General features: G+C 38.9%; 1 protein-coding gene across 1 annotated transcript in view; it reads left to right on the forward strand.

Moving 5' to 3' along the window:
- The first annotated feature begins 20,823 nt into the window (after positions 1–20,823).
- The window catches only part of KCNK2 (potassium two pore domain channel subfamily K member 2), a 112,694-nt gene continuing 111,076 nt past the window's right edge, over positions 20,824–22,441 (forward strand). Inside the window, exon 1 of the mRNA XM_026102351.2 lies at positions 20,824–21,118. The gene's annotated coding sequence lies outside the window, so the exon portion shown is untranslated. The remainder of the gene's footprint in view (positions 21,119–22,441) is intronic.

A 22,441-nucleotide genomic window follows, 5' to 3' on the forward strand; every position in this document is an offset into this window, starting at 1 on the left:
TGAGCATTTAGAGTGTACTATTGGCTATGCAACCACCTTTTTAGCTTTTGTTGTGTTTGTTTTTTAAAGCGCACTAGTTTGCCAGGAAACTATTGCTGGGTGAAGAACGCTGGCAGTCTTCATCACGGATACTCAGCTACTCTTCCTCGCAAAGAAAGACTTATGGTGAAGTAGGAAAGTTCCCCAACATGTCTTGTTTCCTTGTTTTTTCTTCTTTTTTAGACGATACAAGACACAGGTCAGATCACAACCCAAGCAGAGCACGCAGCAGGACAAAACAACATTGTTTAAAACTATAGCGCTGTTAAATTGACAGACTTTACAAGCACTCATTTCTGTTTCATTGTACAAGTAAAGGCATTTCTGCTACAAGGAGAAATTAGCTAGCAGAGCAAGATCACACAGCAAAGTAGGGGAGCCCTGCTGATACTTGCCGAAAGAAGGCCGGAACTGAAAAAAGGACGCATTAAATGCAATTCCCTGCCGCTCGCTCTCCTCAGGCACAGGCAGCTCTCTACTGGAGGTCTGCGAGTTGCAATCAACGTTTGCCCTAAGAGACCTTCTCCGGCATAGGATGATAAGCAGCAGCAGCGAACTACAAACCGTTTGCTGAATTTAGGGGTGACCCTGAAAGCCCTTGCAGGGAGGATCCCCAGCAACCCCAGCCTGCCATCCCCAGGCGAGCCTCTGCGCGGTTTTGCCGCAACCAAATTCCCCATGGGGCTCTCCAGGTCCCCTTCAGGCCTCGTTGAAGGCCCGTTAGCTATTAACTCACCGCATATATTTCGTCTTGCCTCCCTCCCTCCTGCCCCCAGGGCCTTGTTTAGATGCCCAGGTGGCAGAGGAGGCCCCGGGAAGGAGGCCCCCGGCACACGGCTGCCCACAGCCAGGGGTGACGCCAGTGGCAGCCCTCCCGGTCCCCCGGGGCGGCAGTTACCTTGCAGGCAGAGGCAGGGAGCACGCCGGGGCCAAGATGTGAGCCTGGGGCCCGTGGGGCTCTGCCTGGCAACCAACCGCCCGCCCTGCGCCGGTGTGGCACCTCGCCGGCCTCCCTGGCAGCAGCAGCTGTTGGGCATGTCCGGGCCTGTGCCGGCCTGGCGCCCTGCCCTGCCTTGCATGTCTCCGCAGGGCGCCTCATCAATACGCTGCCTCTTTTTCAAAGCGGTGGTGTTTATAGGGCCTTTTGAAAGCTTTTGAAGCGACTCCTATTTATAGATCGCCTTCTTTATTTTTAGAGTTGAGCCTGAGTTTCGGCAGAAAAGGTTGGCCGGGTGCACAGGGGAGTGGCCGGCCGGCGGGGAGCCGCCTGCCCTCCCGATCGCGCCTCTTCAGGAGGGGGCTCCGAGTGCTGTCAGGGATATGGTCAGTAAAGAAAGAGCGATAAAACCTGTCAGTTCATCAGATTAAAAATTTAGAGCTTCAGAGTGGCTGTGGGGCTGCTAGCAAACATCGTGTTCCTGCCATCTGCGGCTCAGGCTTCAGCGAACTGCAGGCAGAAACCTCAGTGAAAGGTTTGCTATAGAAGAAAGATAAAACAACCAGCAATGGCAATATTTACGATCAGGTCAGCGCAAGGTGCCTAGAAATGTGTGTTTTAATGTTTCCTAACTGTGCTTCTCTTTAGAAGTGTTACAAGATTTGGAAAACAGTCACGCACTCCACACATTTAATATTAACGATGAGATTGGCTGAGTAAGGAAATAGTAGAAAAGCGTATTTCTGTGCCATCAGAATAATATGTTATTGATCAGGATATGAACAATGGAAGAAGATATGTCAGTCATAAAAATGTTTAGTGGTCAATATCCAATCTTTAACATTATTTTAGAAACAGACATTATTGTAGAAGTTCATTAGCTTTGTCGGAGGATGTGCATTCACTCTGAAGGGTATGCCCTCCCTTCCTCTGGTATGCTAAATTCCCATTAAACGTAAAGGGAGCTGTATGCGCTTAATGAAGCAGCGCAAGGCCCAGGGCATGCACATTCCATCACTGGGGCCCATTATGTGCATCTCAGAAAAAGTGACCAAAGGGTAAATTAGATTTTTTGTGAACTCAAACCCTATGATGTTTTCTGCAGTTCCTTTAAAAATGTGTTTATCCATATTGCAGTGTCTCCTGCCTTTCAGATTATGTAGCTCCAAAAGAAGCTGTTAATAAGCTATTTCATAGAGCTAAACTGAAACCGAAGAAGCTGCAGTGAAAGAATTACAGTCAGCAGTATTAAGGAGAAAGGTTCAGGTACCATAGGCCAAACAAATGCATAGCCTCATGTAATTTTGAAGTAAATACTTCCTTAGGTTATTAGCAGGGATTAAATCTATCTTTTTCAGAGACCAGATAGTTTCTTACCACTTAACCTAAAGGAATATTTTAATTTGCTGCTGGTTATACACTCTTATCCACTGTGTACTAGCCACTGTACAGGAACATCTCAGTGTTAGCTAGTAAGTTAGACCTGCTGTTAAATAAGAGATGAGGAAGACACTCTGAGTAAAACATACTTATCAGTGATATTACTTGTGTACACTTAAAGGCACTTAAATATCTATAGCATACTCTCAAAAATAGTGTAAATTGCAGAACACAATTTAAAGCAGTGTCTTACTATGAGTTTTAAATAGAGGGTAACACTGCTGTTCCAGAGTCATCTGACTGACACTCCCTCTCTGAAATCTGTCTTGAGCCTAAGTGTCATATAGGACAAGAATATATATAGAAGAACGCAACAGCTATACAGGAAGAAGCTTAAACTTGCAGCTTTAGAAAATTTCCTTTAATCTTTCCAGCAACTTTAAACTAAAATATACCCAGGTGGCAAGTGGAAACAATAATTATTCTCCCTAAAAGTCTTCAGACTAAATCAGGCAACTAAACACTTTTTATCTTTGAGTTTCTTGTCTTCTGACAGATCACTACTTCTGACAGATTTCACTACAGTGAGAAATGTTCTGAAGGACAAGCTATGTTTTAAATTTCACCTAGCCAGTTAATTTGCATACATATAACTGATTAATCCTTTAATTATCCCATAGTTGTGTTGATGATGCACAAGAGCTGTAGTTCGTATTCCCTTAGTTATGCTGGTGTAGCAAGAATAACAACTAACCTTAAAAAAAAGTATTTTTGTTCCTGAAGTCAGCACATGCATCTCTGGATTCACACAGGGAACAGATGTGCTAAGTAAGAAGATACCATTTGTACACCCTTGCTATTTGGGGCTGAACTATGCTTAAGAGAAAGTTGCGTAGCTGATAAGTCTGCAATCAAGAAAAGTTGTTCTTAAATGTGCTGATTCTTTTAGAGCTGGGGCTAAGCTTTTAAACACTCGCTTTTCTTCTATCGGTCATCCCTTTGATTGAAGAGAAGGAAGACAAATCTCGCACCTCATGAGAAGATACAGAGCTATTTTGAAGAGCTTCTCTTACAAATGCTTCTCTTGAGTCTCTCTCTTAGAGCAGATCTCTGGTCTGAGCCATCCTTCTCTGTGAACAGGTGAGTTCTGATGCTTTTATTTCCTTTTAATCTAATGGATAGGTTTCTAGCTTGTATTTAATTAATGTATTTTCCCCTTGTGCTGGCAATCTTGAAAAGGAACAAAAGGCTTTTGAAAGCAAACTCATAAGTTCAGAATGTTGAGGAATAAGCAAAAGAGATTAAGGAGGTCAAACAGAGATTTGCTGGTTATCCTCAGAAAGAAAGAAGCAGCTGGGTGTTGCTCTTTCTTGCTTGCTTTCCTTGGACTTAGCTGCTTTTTTTGATGCTAGCCATGGTAAAGAGCTTTGCTTGTAGCCCCGCTCTTGGTTTATTCAGTAACAAGGTATTTTGATGACCCTATTTGGCAAAAATAAGGCAATGGCAGTCTTAGTGCATATGTGGTTTCTAGTTTGGTATGTTTCTGAGCAATATTAGTCTCTTACCTGAAGAGAGAAATACAACCCTTTCAAAATGATTTGATCAAAGTTATAATCAGTGTTTGGGCTTGCGGACGTAGCTCAACATTAAGCAACTTTTTATTTTGGTTCACAAGTGGGAATAAAAAGCTTTGAACTTTAAACTTGATTATTGTGACATTTCAGCTGTGTTGTTATTTGCCTTCTAATACAACTTGATCAGGAGACAACATATGAAAAAGCAACAACAAATATCAGTCTGATTCTGTAACCTTTACTCAAGTGAGTAGTACCACTGAGTTTGGGGGGACTAGTACTCCAATAGGAATCACAATGATGGGAACTTATTTGGTTCTAAGGGCTTAAACATTTAGTAAAATATAAAGAAGATGTACAAGTCTGTGTTGTTGGACTTTTCAAGAGGCAGAGCAACTAAATAAACAGTTGAATGGTCTAGCAACAGCAGGAGACCTGCTAATGCAAATACTTAGTGGAGTGACTCATAAAAACAAGCCAAAAGAAAAACATTAAGCAGCTTGCCCTTTTTTTCTCTCTCTTAATATCTTAAAAGCACAAGCAGATCAACACCAAGGAATGTCTTCAAGCAGAACAGGCAGCTTTGAACACAGCATATACACTTAGTTTTTTTATGTTTATTTTTCTCTACTTGCATATGGTACATTCAAAAGAATTGGTGAGGAAGGCAAAAGTAAATGCCATTCCTTCTTAAAACCTAGGCCAATCTATGAAAGTCTCCCTCCTGCTCAGTCACTGGAAAGAAAGATGTCTAAAGAGCTTCTTTAGCTGTCTGACTATGCTCTTAGATCACCATCTTGGCGTATAGGGCTACTCTAACCACGGCAGGTAATACTGGAGTAAGACTTTAAATGTAGTTGGCTTTAGGGCCCAATTTTCAGAAATATAACTACCAGAAATAAGTAGGGATTCCAAACCTTTGGAAATCTTATTGCGTCTGTGGGATTTTCATAGGAATTCATCTTGTTCTTTGGTGTTACGCTTTCTTTCCCTCAGTGTATCTTTCTGTGGATATTATCATAAATTAGTCACTGACATATGTTTGAAGTTTTCTGTGCAGTTTTCTGTAGCTTTACTATTCTATATTTTCCTTCCAGGAAACTACAATTGCATGGGTTTAACCAGCATACCTCTTACATTGTGAAGTAGCCATATTAGTGAAGGATCCAATTTGAACCAATGTGACATTCAGGCTGTTAGGTGAAAGTTACTTGTAGTGCAAGAATTTAAAAATACTGTTGTCTGTTGTTGCCACATATGAATCTATTCCTTAGAAAGGAGACCATTCTCTTAGGGTGCTCTCTAATGAAAAAGCATTACCTCTTGAGAGAACGAGCCAACTGCCAATACTTACTGTGAACATCAGTGGAGACTGTGCACCTTGCAAGTTCAACCACATCATAAAGACTGCAGAATTAAGCTGCTGATGAGATTTTTTTCATCATCTTTTTTATTTTGTACAAACTACATAATGTACAAAATCTGCATTCTCACTCATAACCAATCTAAACTGATTGGTAATTATAAATGTACTTACATCTGCTCATTTATCTCAAAAGTCTTAATGGCAAAATTAAAAGTTACTCTTGTTGTTGAAATTTTAAGAAGGAATCTCTGTCCTTTGTGTTTCTCATCTAATGTATAAATAGCCTGGTGTGATTCTTGGAAACCTTTAATTTCTGGCTGCAATAAACTGGTAGAGGAACACATTTCTAAAACACATGCTTCCAACCACTGGAAGGAAGTCTATCTTACTAGTATCTTTATCATTAGTTTGCAGTAATGATCCAAAAAGTCAAACCGGCAGGAAGGATAAAAATATAGAGGCAAGCCTTAAATAGCTTGTTGACAGAGGAGCTTTAGAAATAAGTTTAACCTCAGTTTCAGCTACAGTGACCACTTGCCACTCGCTTTCTCTATGGCATTGTACTCATCGTTTGCCATGTCAGCAGAGCAGCAGCCTGTAAAACAGGCCCTATCCCTCCATTCTTCATAGGAAACTACATGGGACTGAATCCTACCCTGTAAGGGAAGGCAGGATTTGGGAGCTGGGGCAAGAAGTTTGTACTCTAAACCTTGTTTGGGGGCTCTGTAGCTTTACTCATATTGTAGAGTTTGGAAGCAGGCCTGGTGGATTCCATAGGTCCTGAAGTGTTGAAATTAATGCATTAACTAGGCATTACAGTTATTAAATACCTCAGGCTGGATCAACCTATCCACCTGCCATGTGGAGCACTGCAGTAATTTAGTCTCTGCAGTGGCACTCAAGATCCCCATTTGCAATCTGATAGAGATTACCTCTAGGCCCCATGTTGAGTTGGGCTGTGAGGGCTTAGAGTGGAGAATTTAACATCTTTAGCCTGGGACCCTGTTGCCTGCTGAGTATCGCTTTTCTGTGGTCATTGCAGAATACACATCTGTGCAGCTAAACAAAGGTTTGACATAGATTTGGTCTTTTGTAGAGAAAGACAAGATCAAATCTGGTTTTGCAGGTTGAGTCTCACCTTTCTAAAATGAAACCCAGGGCTGGCTGGGTTCTAAGTGTTTCTCGTTCAAAGGAAAAATGACCAGCATAGTTGTTGATAGATATCTGTGGGATTTAATTCACTGGCAGCTATTCACATTATTACTGTCATTGTTTAGTAATGCAATTAACTATTTTGTTAACTAGTTTAAAAATAATTAGCAAAATTAAAAGCAATAACTGGCTTGTAATGTTTTCAACAAATCACTACCTGCATGCAGATGGGTGATCCCTGTCGAAGTAAAGTATTTGGTTCTTATTACAACGGCACATTCCATGGCATTGCTGTGTCATGTGTTACCTTCACTGTAATATTATGCTGCCTAAATTACTGTGAAAGCCCACTTCATTGCATTGTGCAAGAGACCTGGTGATTACTTCCCAGCAATGATGAGAATGAGTTTGGAGCCTCTGTGCCTCCTCCTAAAATAACAGGGAATGAACTTCATGTGGGCAAACACTTGACTCATTCTTCTTGGAACTGATAGCTTACCACACAGGACTTGGAGGCTGCTCAGTGAATCAGTCCATGGTTCACAGGAAGAAGAAGCCTCCAGAGAAGCTCAGTCAAAGAATAACATTCTTGGCCAAAAATTACCCCGAACACTGAAAACAAATTGAAAAAAAACAATCTTGGTTTGCAGCAACAATTACCTCCAGACATATCTGAGAGATGAGTGTCTTTGTCTTTTTACTCTTCTGTTTCCAAGTAAAGCTTCTCCTTAACCAAACCAGGGCTACATTTGATACATGTGACTTGTGGTCATGAGTCACATGAGCCCCAATGTCACCTGCTGCTGGGGAAGCCCCTGGTGCAAGATGTGAAGGTAAGAATGGCTGCCATAGCACAGTTGCAATGGTACAACGGTGACCTCTCCTCCATGGAGGACCTGAGAAAAACTGGAGACTTTAGGAAATCCCAGAACTGTAGCAATGATAGCGTGAGAGAGGGATAGTCCTGTGCGTGATGCTGAACAGGGAGGAAGTGTAGGGTCCATTCTAGGCACTTCCCAAATGAACATGGGAAGGATGGAAGCAGGAGCAGACTGGGCTGCATGCAATGCTGCAATGCAGTGCAGCGTTTTGCTTTGTGGGTTTCAGCACTGGCTGGTATAGACATGGGTGAACATGGACATGAGGGTGAGGTGCATTCAGGATGGGATAAGCAGCATATTTCTCCTCCATGCTCACACACACAAGTGAACTCGAGGTCACCTTTTCTCTCTCACATCCTCCACAGCTGCTATGTGTTTTCCCTCTATTTTGCAGCTGCCTGGGGGGATGGCGTGGTCAAGCATACACCATATATTTTGACTGGCAGACCTTTTGCAGACTCCTTGACACAGTATGGCCCACTGGCAGCAGAAAGAATATGCCCATCTTGGAGATGTGAATCCTTCCTTGGATGAAGGAAGTGCTGTGTACTGCCAGCAAGCATTCTTGATTGTTAAGTTTCCAAATTAAAAAATGTTTTAACTGTACATGAGGCAATATGTGCTGTGTGATGCTGCTGTGCCATGGATCTTTACAGACCATTGTGTAGACTAGGGAACCAAAAACAAACCTGCCACAGACCTTTTTTCTTCCTTCTTGTCTCTTTCCCCAGTCCTTGTGTAGCATCTCCTCCTATGGCTGGAAGCCATAAAACACTCTTTCCTCCCTCACAATTTTAAATAGGGAGATAAAAGGGATCGGCCTGCCGAGAACAATGAAAGGGGTCTGGAACCATTGGTGGTAGTGGGAAGTAAAGGAAAGGAACTGATAGTTCCCCAGAGTCATTTCTTTGCTTATGAAGATACATAATAGCAGTACTCATACTACAGAAAGAGTAATCTTTGCCATCTCTGGGAAAATTCCAGGAATGCCTGCTGCAAGAAGTATGCTTAGCATCCTTACCTGTCTGCTGACAAATCTTCCTTCATCCAGAGATGTCATGGTTTCCAAGGAATGAGTTACTTTTTTTGCCCAGAATATTAGTGGCCTGGGGCTCATCCTCATGAACTGTCTACAACCAAGGCTTCTGTGCACTGGCTAATGGCATTCATGTTGGAACAGGAATGCAGGAAATTAATGTGGTAACAACCGCAATGTTAAACACAACTGTCTATATTTGGAGCTGGGCTTTCATTTGTGTTAAACCTTGTTTACCTCTACAGGAAGGTATAAAGGGATCTTGAAGTGAAAATAAATATTAGAATCCAAAGTGTTTAACAAAACATGGATTACTCCAACTCAGAAAACCACATTTTAATGCAGTTTACTACTGTAAATGGAGAAGGAAACAAGTAATTTAAAGGAGGCTAGTGTAATTGTCTTAATGGTTGTGGTGGCTTCCTTTTGATGTTGAATTCATACTTCATCTTGATAATAGAGATGGGCAAAATGGAAGGCCCTATAAGCATTTTTAGAAAATAAATGAGGATCATATTTTTACATTGGTCTGTTAAAAGAAACATGCTTAGGGTTGTTACATTTATCTGTAGACTTTGGTGTCAATAAGCCCAGGAAAATAACTAACGACACTTGCTAATTCTTGCAGAGGGACAGGAAGGGTCACTTAAAAAAGACAGGTTCAGCTTGACATGAAAATCCCATTTGCTAAATGCCTTTAAGAAACATACTGCCTGTGTTCCTATCCAAATGCTGTTTTTGTTAGGACCTATGCATTACTAGAAATGCTTCCTGTTATAATACATTATGTTTGAACAAAAATGGGTTACATTTTCTTTCTGTAAGAACTGTAATGGATTTGGTGAAATTATAATAGGACTAGAAACATTAGACAATAAGTACTTAATCCTGCAGGTATTTTATTAATATTTCTTTGTTATTAAGGTAGTAATTGAAATGTTAATCTAGGATATTTGCTAAGGCGTTATGCCTACTCTATATTCAATTTATGTTCCAGTACTGTGGGTTAAGGATGGATTCACTATTAGAAAAATATGAAATTCTTGGATCTCAGCAGTTTTGACTTAAGGGATTGAATTGCGTTGATTGTACTTGTCTGGCCACAAGGTGTAAAGTGATGATCAAAAGGTTGGCAAGGCTTACATGACTTTGATATTGTTGCATGCTAATAACAATAGATATGCAAAAGCAGGAACTCCTCCAAAAGTTAACCTACAGGGTAACTATTTTAGCAGGTGGTGTAGTGCAGATGTAATAAAGCTAACGAGGGTGTGACCTTGGAGAATGCTATACTTGGCACCTTCTGATTCAGATTGTAGGTGTTTTTGTTTTAGCTTGGATATAATTGCATGAGATATTTTTAAAAGAAAGGGATATACATAGTACAAGGTGGAAGACACTGGTATTATTTTAGTTCTGTTTTCATGCGGCATAGAAAGTAAGATAGTATTTTGGATATTGTCCTGAGAAGAGGAGCCAGGTACTGTTTTTAAATCCAGTTACTGACATTTACACAGCGCCAGAAAGAATGAGACAGTTCCAAGACTTAGTTATCCCATTTTTGCTAAAGGATTACTACGTTACCTGTAGTTACTCTGTTTTCAAAATGTAGAAGCAGTGCTTATGTTACAAAGATTAACTGGATAGTGTATGACAAATTACTTTGAAGACTGAGTATGGAAGAAATTGCAAAGTTTTAAGTAATGCTCAGTATTTATTAGCTTATCAGATAGCTGGCTCCTGCTCCCTCTGACTTGCAACAATTTTGCAATTTGCTTTAATGAGGGTAGGACAAGCCCCAGAGTTTTTACAATTTTATTTGAAGACTGAAAGGCCTGGTCTAAATGACTTTTTGTGTTGTCTCAAACGCCAGCTCCATTTAAATTTCAAAAAAATCCTATGATAATTCAAGAAACAAGAGAGCCGCTTAGACCCTAAGGTCCTTCAGCATTTTAAGTATTTTATCCTGTATCTAAATTTGAGCATTATGTTGGATTTTCTTTTCCTTTCTTTGCTTTTCATCTACTATTTAAAAAGAAAGCCAGTTGTCCTGCCAGCTTGGTAGTTCAGCATGCATATGCAATCAAAGTGAAGTCATGACAAATAAACAGCATAGGACCAGCTTATTTGTACAATTGTGCACAGTTTAGGAGAATAAAACTTGTGCTCCCTTACTGAATTTGGACAGGAGAGAACTATCGCTTTATAAGAAAAATTTCCCAGCTACAGGGAAATAAATTTAAAATTCCTGGTGTATCTCTTCATTTGAAAATTCAGGGGAGTTTAGAGCTGCATGTCAAATTTGTGGCTCAAATACATCTCTGGGGAAAGTAGAAGTGTTGATGGGAATAGGTCAAGGTAAAACAATGATGACTCATCCATTTAAAACAAGGTAACTATATTGTAAAGAAACTGGGAGGATATGCCAAGAGAGAGAATTTTGTGTCTGCCCTGATCTTGTACTGACTTCCATGTGTGTACTTATGTCTGACATCAAAGGTAGATACTGAGCTAACTGGACCTTTAGTCTGGGCTGATGTGGAGGTGTTCACGAGCTGCTTCCTTTCCACTCTGCATTTAGGCCACACTGCATGCCACTATTTCACGTCCTTGACCTGATGGCTTCACATCAGGAGTGGTGGCCAGTGATAGTGGTCTCAGACACTTGTTGCGTCAGTGGGTGTTAACCTCATGAAGCCCCTGACAGAGGATGAGGTTTGGCCTTCTACCACAGGCACTACGGGTGCTTTGTAGCTTTTACTTACTTTCAGTCCCCCAACTCATTCTAGATGACACAAGAGCACTCTTGAACAAGAGTGCTTGAACAAGAGCACTCTTGAACAAGGGCTTTTCACTCTTGATGTTTTCACATTTCAGGTGCTGGGAAAGTGAAGGCAGAACATTGGCCAGGTTTTTTCATATGTCACTGCCACATACAACAAGTAGACAGGCCATTATGTGACTATATTCTTGCTGATGGACACAGGGCAGTGTAGGAGATGTCTCCCTTCCCCAGTGCAGACATAGAGATGCTCTTAAGTGAGCACTTAGGACTTTTGCTGCAGAAACTTCTAGGGTCTCAGCAGCATTTAAAGTTCAGGGTTGCTCAGACCCCTGGCACAGAATTTGGTCTGTACTAGGTAAATTGCATTGAATTTGGAACCTGTTGTTGACCCACATTTAAATCAACAAACATGTAGGAGAAACAATTAAATATATTGCTTTCTAACTACACAAAAGATGTATGCGTTCTATTACATCTTATTCTATTATTTTTGTCCTTTGGTTAATAAATATAATAAACATGACCAACTTAAATACATTACTGCAGGATGCTAATATACTGAGGATATTGAATGTAATAGTTGTCCTAGAGAAATGATCCAACAGAACAAATAAAAAAATACATAAATAAGTTGATATGATTTGATGTGATTATTCTGTCTTGAATTTCTAGGGACAATAATTATCACTATAATTTCTTTCTCAGAAGTCCTATATAGCAAGATAGAGGAACAAAGGGTCATCGCTGGAGTCACAGACCAGTTACTTTAACTTATGCCATCTATGATGAATTCCGTTCCACTTTATTTTAAACAGTCTGGTATTTAGCATATGCATACTTAAAGGACTCTCTCCTAAGAGCGCAAATAATATTAATGAGTAATATATTTGTGCTTCATAGATATATATGTTCATGAACATAATACCTCTGATCGTGGTTAGACTTTGATTATCTGTTATTTGTCAACAGACTTGTGCTTATTTATGAAAAAATTATTTTATGAGAAGTAGAGTTTTTAAGGGAAAACAAGCCTGCTACACTTACTTTTCAGTAAAAAACAGAATCTACACAGTGCTATTTCAGTGAGCTTTCCAGCACACAAAAATGTTGAACTAATCACTCAGCATTATTTTGTGTTCTTTGATAAATGTTTCCACATTGCAATTGAAATCAGGAGGGTACCTGTACAATGCTATTTTCAGGGAGATTCCAACTGAGCCCTGACCTGTAAAAATATGTACTTAAAATAGGTTTCTATTTTTATGGTGCAGGTCCTCAAGGGTGGAGTGAAAAAGTGAAATCGAGGTGCATCTGGGTGCCTATTTTTAGCTTTGCATTTTGCTTGGCCAGTTTGGTCATAAATATAGTGCATCAGCTTTAGAGGAAGAGCAGAAAGGTAGACAACAGACACACATTTCTGCAAACAGCACACAGTTTAATAGATACTGCTGCTTCTCTTATTCCTGCATGTACTAAGCTCTGTGGATTTCTTCAGTAAATAAAAAAAACAGGATGTAGGTGGTGCCTAGAACCTTCTGAGTCTTCACACATCCTTGCAAGACCAGTGCAAGAAATCCTTTTATTGTGTCTGTTGTTTTTCTGGTGTCAGTCACATCATTCATACCAATTGCTTTAAAACCTCTGTAAGGAAATATTCTAGTCTGTTTTTGTTGGTGATATACCCATATAAATAGTATTTCCTGAGCTTTCCTGTGGTGTTAAACTTGACTGACTAAGTTGAATTTTGGTTTTAGACTGTTGTCTTGTTCCATTTCCAAAGTATGGTTGAAAGAGGCTGGTATTCTAATCTGTATATGACTGCCGGTTTTTTATGTTCCAAATGCCCACCAGGAAACCTTAGTGTAGTGCATCTAAAATGTGATCTATAGCTTTCAGCAAAATTTACACACAAGTTCACAAATATTAATCATCCTGAGGGATGGTACTCATTTTAATCCCAACAACATTTACTTGCCAAATAACTTTGTCTCTTTTTCTATACACTTATATTGTTAACAATTATTTGTATCACACATAATTGCAAAGCAGGATGGGTGAGTACTTCTATAAAGTCTCATATCACTCTAAGTTTACTGCTTGAAGACGGTGCATCAAAGCATTTCGTGCATCATTAGTTTGTTCCTTGCCAGACTAAGTGATACCCACACAACTATTACCATCTGGTAACTTCTGTTTAAAACAGCTGCTGTCAGAGTATTCCAGATTTTTAATCAGTATCTAGATTTCTAAATGTCAAAGCCAAGATACCTTTAGTCTCACTGCAAAGGGAAGAACTTCTTAGATTACCGGGCTACACTATAGATTGCTGATCTCCTCCTTGAACCATATCTATGCACAAAAGGGTCATGTTCCAGCTATAAAATCCCAGATGATAATTGACTTGCTTTAGGAAAACTGTGAGAACATCTGCAAGGTTACAGATGTTTGTTTTTGCAAGTTATTGTTTTTTGTTGCTTTTGCAAGTTTGACTGAAATCATATGAAGGGAAAAAAGGGAGTGACAGACAATAATAGTTGTCCACTGAGTTATCAAGTCTAGAAGTTTTTTGGGTTCTTGCGTTTTACAGCAGCATGCAATTGAAAGCATAGCAACTGTTTATTTTGGTGTGATACTTCTTAATGGCCATGCATTGATAAAAGCAGCTATTCTTAGGTTTGGGGAGAGCTAGGTCAGATCACAATTAAATACTGAAACAACTTGGACTAAAAAGAAATGAATCTGGTATAAAGCTTTGCAAATAATAAAATCATAAAGGAGGCAGTATACAGTGTGATTTTTCACAGGAATTATTCATCATTTGAAGAGAAGACAGTAGTACAAAGATGCTTATAGCTAGCAGGAAGGGGTCTTCCATTGCTGACATGCAACAGGTGTGATAATTTTATCCTCCATATTCTTGAGTCACCAGAGAGTTTAACTTTTAAGCTACAGAAATAATTTAATAGGAATTTCTCTGAGATATTGGAGCTGCAGACAATGGACTTGTTTATTTCTTTACCAACAGAAATGTGGATTTTCTCGAGTATTACTACGTTTCCTTTCCAATCAGTGGAGCTTTGCCATTGATGCAGCATGTAGTGAGTCATGACCCATAAGTTGTAACTCTAGAGAACAACTGGACATTGCTAAAAATTACAATTCCTTTTTGGAGGAGTTATTGGGGGGGGGGGGGGAGACTGGGGGACTAGTTGCTATAGTAGTGGGTAAAATTTAGCCCAAAATATATTCTTGTTATAGCTGAATAATGCTGGTGTGGGATTTGTATGAAACACAGCAGAAAGTAGGTAAGAAATCAGTGGGTACATTGAAAGGAAGTTTAGCATGAATGAGTTCAAATATAAATTCTCCATCATCTCATTTTATGCATTCTCAAAACAAACAAACAAAAACCCATTACCTTCCAGAATTCTAAATATAACATCTTATTTACCTAAGCCTTCAAAATTTGTTCTTCTGTGCTGGAAATCCTGTCATTTCTGGCATCTCTTTTTTATACTGGGCAAAGATTGTATTCGTATTTGCTATGTAGCCCTTAGAAAAGACCAGTTGCAAATACTGGGGTGCTCTGCTAGAAACCGTGCCGATGCTAATGCCATGTTCTAGGGAATGCTCTTCAAAAGTGTTTTGCAGCGTGGGCACTGGTGTGTACAAACAGTACAAAGAGAGAGAACTACTTTAGGGTGAATCTTCTGCTCTGCAGCTTCTCACTGCTCTCCTTCCCTGTTTAATTCTTTTGATTAACATTTTTCCACACCTGTGGTGGCTGAGGAAGGAAAGACGTTGTGTGGGAGGAAAGACATTATGTGGGGTAGACTTCTAATTGTCCTGTGGACCCTGGGAAAGAGGTGGAGTACTTGCCTCTGCAAACATAGTATAGTTGGAGAGAGCGTATTTCAGCCTCGGTCTCTTCTGTCATTGGAACTACTTGTTTTCTACTACTCGTAGTAATCCCCCTGCTCACTTCTGGCAGGGTGGCTTGGGTACCCTTTCAAATGAAGGTTTACTGCTTTTCCACATGTGATTAAGGGACTGGATTTCAGTCCCAGGTTTTCACACAACAATTGTGGCTGATTTTGCTCAGAGTAGAATATAATTTATTAAAGAGCCACATTTGTCCCTTTTAAATAGGTCCACAGAAATTGCACAAGAGATGAATTTCAATGAATATGCTGAAGCATAGTATATGATGACATATATTTTCTGCATTCTAGTTGCCTATGTTTAGTGTATATTATTTATTTTGCAAGCCTATCAGGGCAGACAAGAGAGCAGGTTTCTGTAAAGCACTTTGGTTTCCCTTTTCTCTGTCTTCGCTGAAGGCAGAGACATGCTGGAGGCACTCACACTCTTTTATGCATATCTACTGTTGTTCATCAACCAGAGAGCCACAGTCAGCTCATCTAGGCACTTTGCAACCTTTGTAATGTGCAGTTGCTGGTGATTTTTTCCCCTTCCAGCGTTAATTGCTCAGTCCCTACTTTATCATGGATTTAATAAGATATTTTTCTCAAGCATTCAAGTGCTTTTGCTGAAGTACAGCTATAGTGATTATATTAAGGAAGGTCGTGAGTTGAAAAAATGTACTAAGCCTTGTTTTAAAATGAGATAATATTAGCAACACAAATTACATGAAGCTTGGAACTCGACCAAGATAAAATAACTTTAAAAAGACTAATTTTTGGAAGACTAGGGTATTTTTTTGAAAATCATAAAAGTGTTCAATCACAACAATGCTGATTTTGAAGAGATGGAGGAGTCAGATTGCTTCGTTCTCACAGTTGAGTAAATAAAGGGTGATTCCACTGGAGCAAACATAATTCTGCCAGTAAAAACCAAATATAAATAGGAGGAGAACCAGCCTGGAGGATGAAATCTTATCCTTTGGAAAGCCCTATTCTTTCCAAAGTCTCACATGTTAAGTCTTACATTTTCTGTGTATTGCCTGTGTTGAAAAATGCACAATAGATTTGCCTCCTATTGATTTATTTTCTGTCATCAACAACACAGGAAAGTGTTTGGCACCCCAAATGTTATCTCAATATGAATTCGTTATATCCATGTATCCTGCTTGTACTAGAAATCACAGCACTTTGCAGAGCATTCTACTGCCACTTACTCCTCTGGCTTGACAGGCTGGAGCCTGTGAGAAAGAGCCTTCAGAAAGCAGTGCAAAGCAAAGCAATTTCATCAGTACCTGGCCTTTCTTAATGAAATTCCTGATAGACAGAACATAAACGATAAGCTGTATCTTTCAAGAACAATTTAGTATTATTGAGTTTGTGCTTGGTGCACCAATAGTATCATGCATCGTGCATTAGAAATAGACCATGAAAGTAGCCTGATTTTATCAGATCCACTTGTATAACATTTGTATCTCTATGGGTTTTAAAGGAGATAGGGACATACAACTTTCTGAATCACATTAGACTATTGACTGATCAAGTCAAATATCTTGCTTCCTACAATGACCATGACCTAATATTTCAGAGGAAAGCAAATAGTGATTATTAAGGTGTGGCCCACTGTAAAATGTTAAAGACAGAAAGTAACTTCTGCCTGCTTCTATCACAGCTTCAAAAATTTAAATAAATTATCCATATATCTACCCAATAAACTATCCAATTGTTAGGGAACATTGTCTTTAAAATCTAGCTCCAAATATTTTTGAATTTAGTTACTTCTGTTATTACAAAAAAATACAATTTTAAATAGATTTCTCTTTGTAAAAATGAAAAGGCACATGTTGTCTTTGAACTGCAGGTTAGGAAAAAAGGTAAATCCTCTTCTCCGCTTGCCTTCCATGAGCAAGATAATGAAACCTTAAATGAATCTCAAATATGAGACAAGGAGAAACTGTAGCTTGCTTTGTAAACACTACAGATGGAACTATTCCTAGTAGCAAATTTTATTCAGTTGTAAATCTGTGTTGGTTTGAGCCCTCAGTCACCAGCTATGGATTTAATCAATGTTTGGAGCTGGATGAGTAATTCAATTTGATCTATTCTCTTTCAGCCTGTGAAATCCATCTTCAGGTTTCATCTCCCTCATGTATTTATCCACATACTACCTGACTCCTCTCAAAGCTGTGCTTGTTTCCATTCAAGATGATGGTTCCAATAACATAAGCTGGCTCTTAGTTCTGCAAAGAATTTGTTTAAACAGAAATAAATCAAAGAGCTGTGCAAGGGCAAACCTGCAAAATTTGACACTGATATTTCAATCTCTGGGTTAGATGGATGCATAGGTGACATTCTAATAATGCTGACATGAATGGCAAAGTTCCCACTGACTTCAAAAAGAGCATGGTTTCAGATTATGTGCTAATTCTTACATGTGAAAATGTAAAATTCAGGCATGCGAATGCAATTTTGAAATGTTTTCCGTGACCAGCTCTACCAAATGTCTCTTTTCAGTTTAAAGAAAAGGAATGCAGATCTGATTAATGTTCTTACATTATAAATATTTGTATGAATGTTTATTGAGACTCTCTTATATCAGTTGTCCCATGCTAAAACTTAAGGTTGGTGTGGTCAAAATCTAATATAATTATATTAAAGAGGTCACATTAGTTTTTCTATTTTGGATGATCCGGAATAAATGACTTGATTACTTAGGTGCAAGAGAAATTTGCTGAAAATGCTGTGATTTACTCGTGGGGATTATCGTTTGTTTGCAAATTTAGAAAGTCTTTGCTGGAGCAGCTGCCCTATAGCAGTCCTATTTCTGGACTAAAGGACCATCCTGCATTTGATGGGGCTTGTATTTTGGGCTTCTTTGGTTCTCTTAGACCTCCATTGCATTATGGGTTTAAGTTAATGTGCATTATGTCTTTTTTTCCCCAGTAGACATCAGTGAAAGCCAAGGAGCAATATTCAGTACAACCTAGTTATAAAAGCTGAGCAATGTTTCCTTTTTTTGATGAACCTAATAACTTTAATTAAGCCATTTCTAGGTAGTTTCCATCCAGACCCCACTCTTCTCAGTGAACACATTTGGATACTGACATCAAGACAAAAAAATTACACATTTTCAAAACAATCAAAGTGTGACAGTTAATGGCATTGTGATGAACTAGGCGTAATGTGACTATATTGTGGGCAGCAGGAGACTGATGTTCTTAATTATTCATTTTCGTGCTTTTAGGTGCTTGGATTTTTAATGTAATGTAATAGGTACCATTTTATCACATTCTTACATTTAGCAGCTTCAAGTGGATTTAGGAATATGTAGGGTGATTTGATGGTTTGTTTTGGTAATCAGGTAACATTTGGATGAAATGCAGAAACAATGTGTAAAATGACAGGCTGGTAAGAAGGAAGGTCAGCTAGATATAATTTGCATACTAGTGGGAAGGTGTAGGCTAAAAAAAGTTGGAGGATAGTTAGTTGTTTTATTTGCTTGTCTTGTGACAGAGCTGTTGCAAAGCTTTTCAGCAATGCAGAAATATTATTTATTTCTGTCCCAAAAGTTAGGGGTATGGCCAAGGCTGGAGTTGGGCAAACTGCTCCTATCCTGATAAGAAGTGGTGACAAGAAAATCTCTGTCTTGAGCTTGGTCACTCATTCTTATTTCCCTCTCAACATATTCTTCAGCCTTCCCCTGGGGATGGTTGCAACCATTGTAGCTTAGAAGGGCTCTGGGTTAGCCAAAAAGCAAGAAAGCTTTTGCCATTTTCCTGCCCTGCACATCAAAATTCTGCATTTTTCAACTCACTTTTCCAAGTTGCCGCAGTCTGTGTAGCAGAGATGGGGTCATCATTTGTATCCATTCTTGCATATAATCCTTCCCATCCAGTCTGATTGTTGCTGGCCCTGAAATACATGTCTATGTGGCACAGGAATAGGAGGACTCCTCCATAACCATATAAGAGCCTTTTTTGGCTGTGGAACTAGCATCTGACAGTAGGAAGTGGAACTAGGATCTATTTTTGATATTATTCTTCCCTCACCTGGTGAACTGGAGAAGAATAAAGTCTCTCTTTCCCTTCTCAAGCATACCAGTCAGCAGCATCTTACTGTCTTACTGTGGAAAGAAATCCATTCTCTAAACAATCTGTTCCTATAAAACAAATCATAGTAGGAGCCCAGTTACCTATAAGTCAGTGGAAGAACTATACAGTTCACAGCAGCTTCAAAGTACATTGTCCTTTTGAGTAGTTTGGGTACAAAATTAAACAGATTCAGCTTTTAGCAGTGAATCTCTCCACTTTTTAAAGAAATTATTGGAAATACTTCTGTTTACTCCTTCTTCTGTCTTCTGGGCAAAGATTGTGATAAGTTTTAGATTATGATCTGGAAGTATCTAATGCCCTCTGTTTAAGTACAGTGGAGAACATTTTGGTATTTTGGATACTGAATGTTAGTATGTGTTTAGCAGATCAGTTCTCATTTATCTTTCAGACCGTCAAATCTGACATAGGTACTCCGCGGTAAATAGAAATCATTTTGTTCCTCATGCTTGTGAAGTCATTAGAAAGGCTGAGGTACATCTGTAATGGCTGTCCATTAATATAATCATAACATTTAATAACGGGCAACTTGCAAGCTTGGATTTCTTTAACACTGTTTCTGAGAAAACTACTAGCTTTAGTCTTTCTGAAGCCTTCCTTCAGATGCAGGCAATAGGAGATACTCATGACACCCATACCACCTGAAGTACACCCCACAGCGTCACTGGAAGTGAAATGTAACTATCAGACTAGCTGTTGGTGCAACCCATTCATGTGTTGGTATTTCTTGGGTGAGATTCCTTACCTCTCCATAATAACAGTGTAGGTATGAGTCTTACAACAGAAATGCTGAGTGGGTGGTGGGGATGTGAGCAAATTACGAAGCCAGTTCTGCTCCAGAGATACTACCCGGATGGCAGTCAGACTCATCAGAAAGGCTCATTATCATTTCCTAATGTCACATTCGCATCATCAAGCAAAACAGCTTAATCTAATGTGAATAACAGGTACAAGATTTTTGAGTGTCTGGTGTCACGTATTTGATTTATAAATATTTAAATATTAACTTATGGGATATTGTTTTTCAAAAATGCAGTTCTGTGTTTTTCTAAGACACATGAGCTATCCATCTGCCTCAAGCATATAAAAGCACTTGTATTTTCTAAAACTCTGGTGTGTTCGTGTATAATCGAAAGAAGTTCTAGCTCTTTTCTGAAAAGTGACTGTAAATAACTCACCTAATTTTCATGCTAGGGATATTGAGTGATGCTGTCTCCAGTGACACAGTCTCACAGTCTTCAAATGAATCCTGTCTGTACAGACCTATTGACCATAGTGAGTTACTGCAGCTCTCGCAGCAGACAGCATGAAGCTGATCCTGTTGATTCGAGAGGAACAGAATCCAGCTCTTAAAATCCACCCTTGGCTGCACTGGCTGTATTGAAGTTGGCAGTTTGCAAGTGTGTATGAAAAGAACGGCTGCTTAAGGAAAGGCTGTTTTTATGTTCTTTGGAGTAGGATGATCTTATTTAAAAAAAGATTAAATACAGTACACAGCTGAAAGCTGCTATGCCTGACTAAGACAGGACGGACTGGAGTCAATGGTGTCCCAATTTTCTCTCTTTTCACGCTCCATTCTTTCCTCCAAATTGGCAGCTGCTTTCACGAACAGTCATTCCTTCCCGTAGCTGTTGGCTGAGAGGCCATTTCTAAGACTGATGCAATATCATTCAAGACGAGAGCGCTTTTCTTAGAAATACAAGTTGTTGTCCTTTTCCTATCCTTTCCCCTAGAATCCAAATACATCTGTATGCCACGTTGTTCCCTGTAAAATGGTTGTAACAGTTCAGTTTTCCTTCCCAGACCTTTTTGTAGCCACAGCATAAATGCTATTTTAACATGAACTTTGTGACTGCCAATATAGTTACCTCACGGTTGTGTAGATTTTCCACGAAGACATGGGGCATGCTTTCCCTGGGGGGAACACCACCTTAGCAAGGTAAGACTGCCTTAAAACTAAAACTGTGCTAAGCTATCTTATTACCTTATACTTCAGCCTCTTCTGAGTCACCTCTTATTTGTTCTCTTTGCCTTGTGAAGTAATGAACTTATACTTCCTTTGTTTTTCACTTAATTCTGAAGTGTTAATAGAACCTTTTCTTGTTGCTTTTATGATCTTTATTTTTAAAACTCATTTTGCTTCCTAGCCTTTCTGACTTTGTCATTGTATTCTTCTGATGTTTCTTTACACTCATCCTTAATCCTGTGGACTTTTCACACTTTTTATATGATTTCTCATCTTCAATACTAATATGGGGAAATTTGTTTAAGAACTGATACAAATTATTTCATTTCTCTTTATGTAACTTATGTAACAAGTACCTAATTCTGGATATTCTTATAAATAAAAATATTCACACAGATATCTAAAAACCCTTTGGATCTTGTACAGTCTTGTCACCCTGAATGAAAAGTATTTTCTCTTCAGTTTTGAGTTCTATACCTTTTACTTTCACTGAACCTGTGGTTGTGTGTCCATGTAGTATGATATTCCTACTGTGTAAAAATGTTCTTGTGCTAATGCATGTACATACATATCTGTGCCTTTAAAATATATTTTCCATCTAAAATACACAACTCATTTGCTGTGGAGCTGTTTTTCTCCATTTCTTAGATGAAAACAAAGTCATCATCATAAACAGTTCATTGTATCTGGAGTCACTGGTGCTATTAACTTAAATTAGCATGGTTATGCCTGTGATGCTGTTCAAGGTATGTGCATGCAAACTTTTGCCTTCCAACAGTATCAGTAGATAAGCCTTTTCTAGGCATTGCATGAATTTTCTGTAATTGATATGTAACTTAGGAACTGAAGTACAGAGCAGGAGGAGTATTATTCCTATTTCTTCCAGTTCTGGCAGTCTTAGTATCTGCATCTCTAGAATGGGTTGGAATCAGTCTTATCTTAATCAAATGATGTGAGATTGAATAAAGACATTAGGGAAACCGTAAAGAATACAGAATACTGGTTAGGTGAAATTTTTATGTCTTTTAGAGACAATTTTCTTTTTGGTTAGAAAAAGAGTTTATATTTCTAACTCTTAGTAAGTTTTGTATGGGAAACTTTTCCAAATGCTGTTTTGCCATTGGTTTCAAAAGGAATGGAAGTAGTCTGTTATGAAGATTTTTTTTTTTTTTTAGAAAATACTTATTTTGATTATTTTTCTGATGACAAAATGATACCACTCTTTCACTTTTTCTTTATCACTACAAATGTCATAGCTGGTTTAGATATACAAAACATGACACTTTTAAGAAATTT

Source organism: Dromaius novaehollandiae, chromosome 3 (genome assembly GCF_036370855.1).
Source record: "Dromaius novaehollandiae isolate bDroNov1 chromosome 3, bDroNov1.hap1, whole genome shotgun sequence".
Lineage (NCBI taxonomy): Eukaryota > Metazoa > Chordata > Aves > Casuariiformes > Dromaiidae > Dromaius > Dromaius novaehollandiae.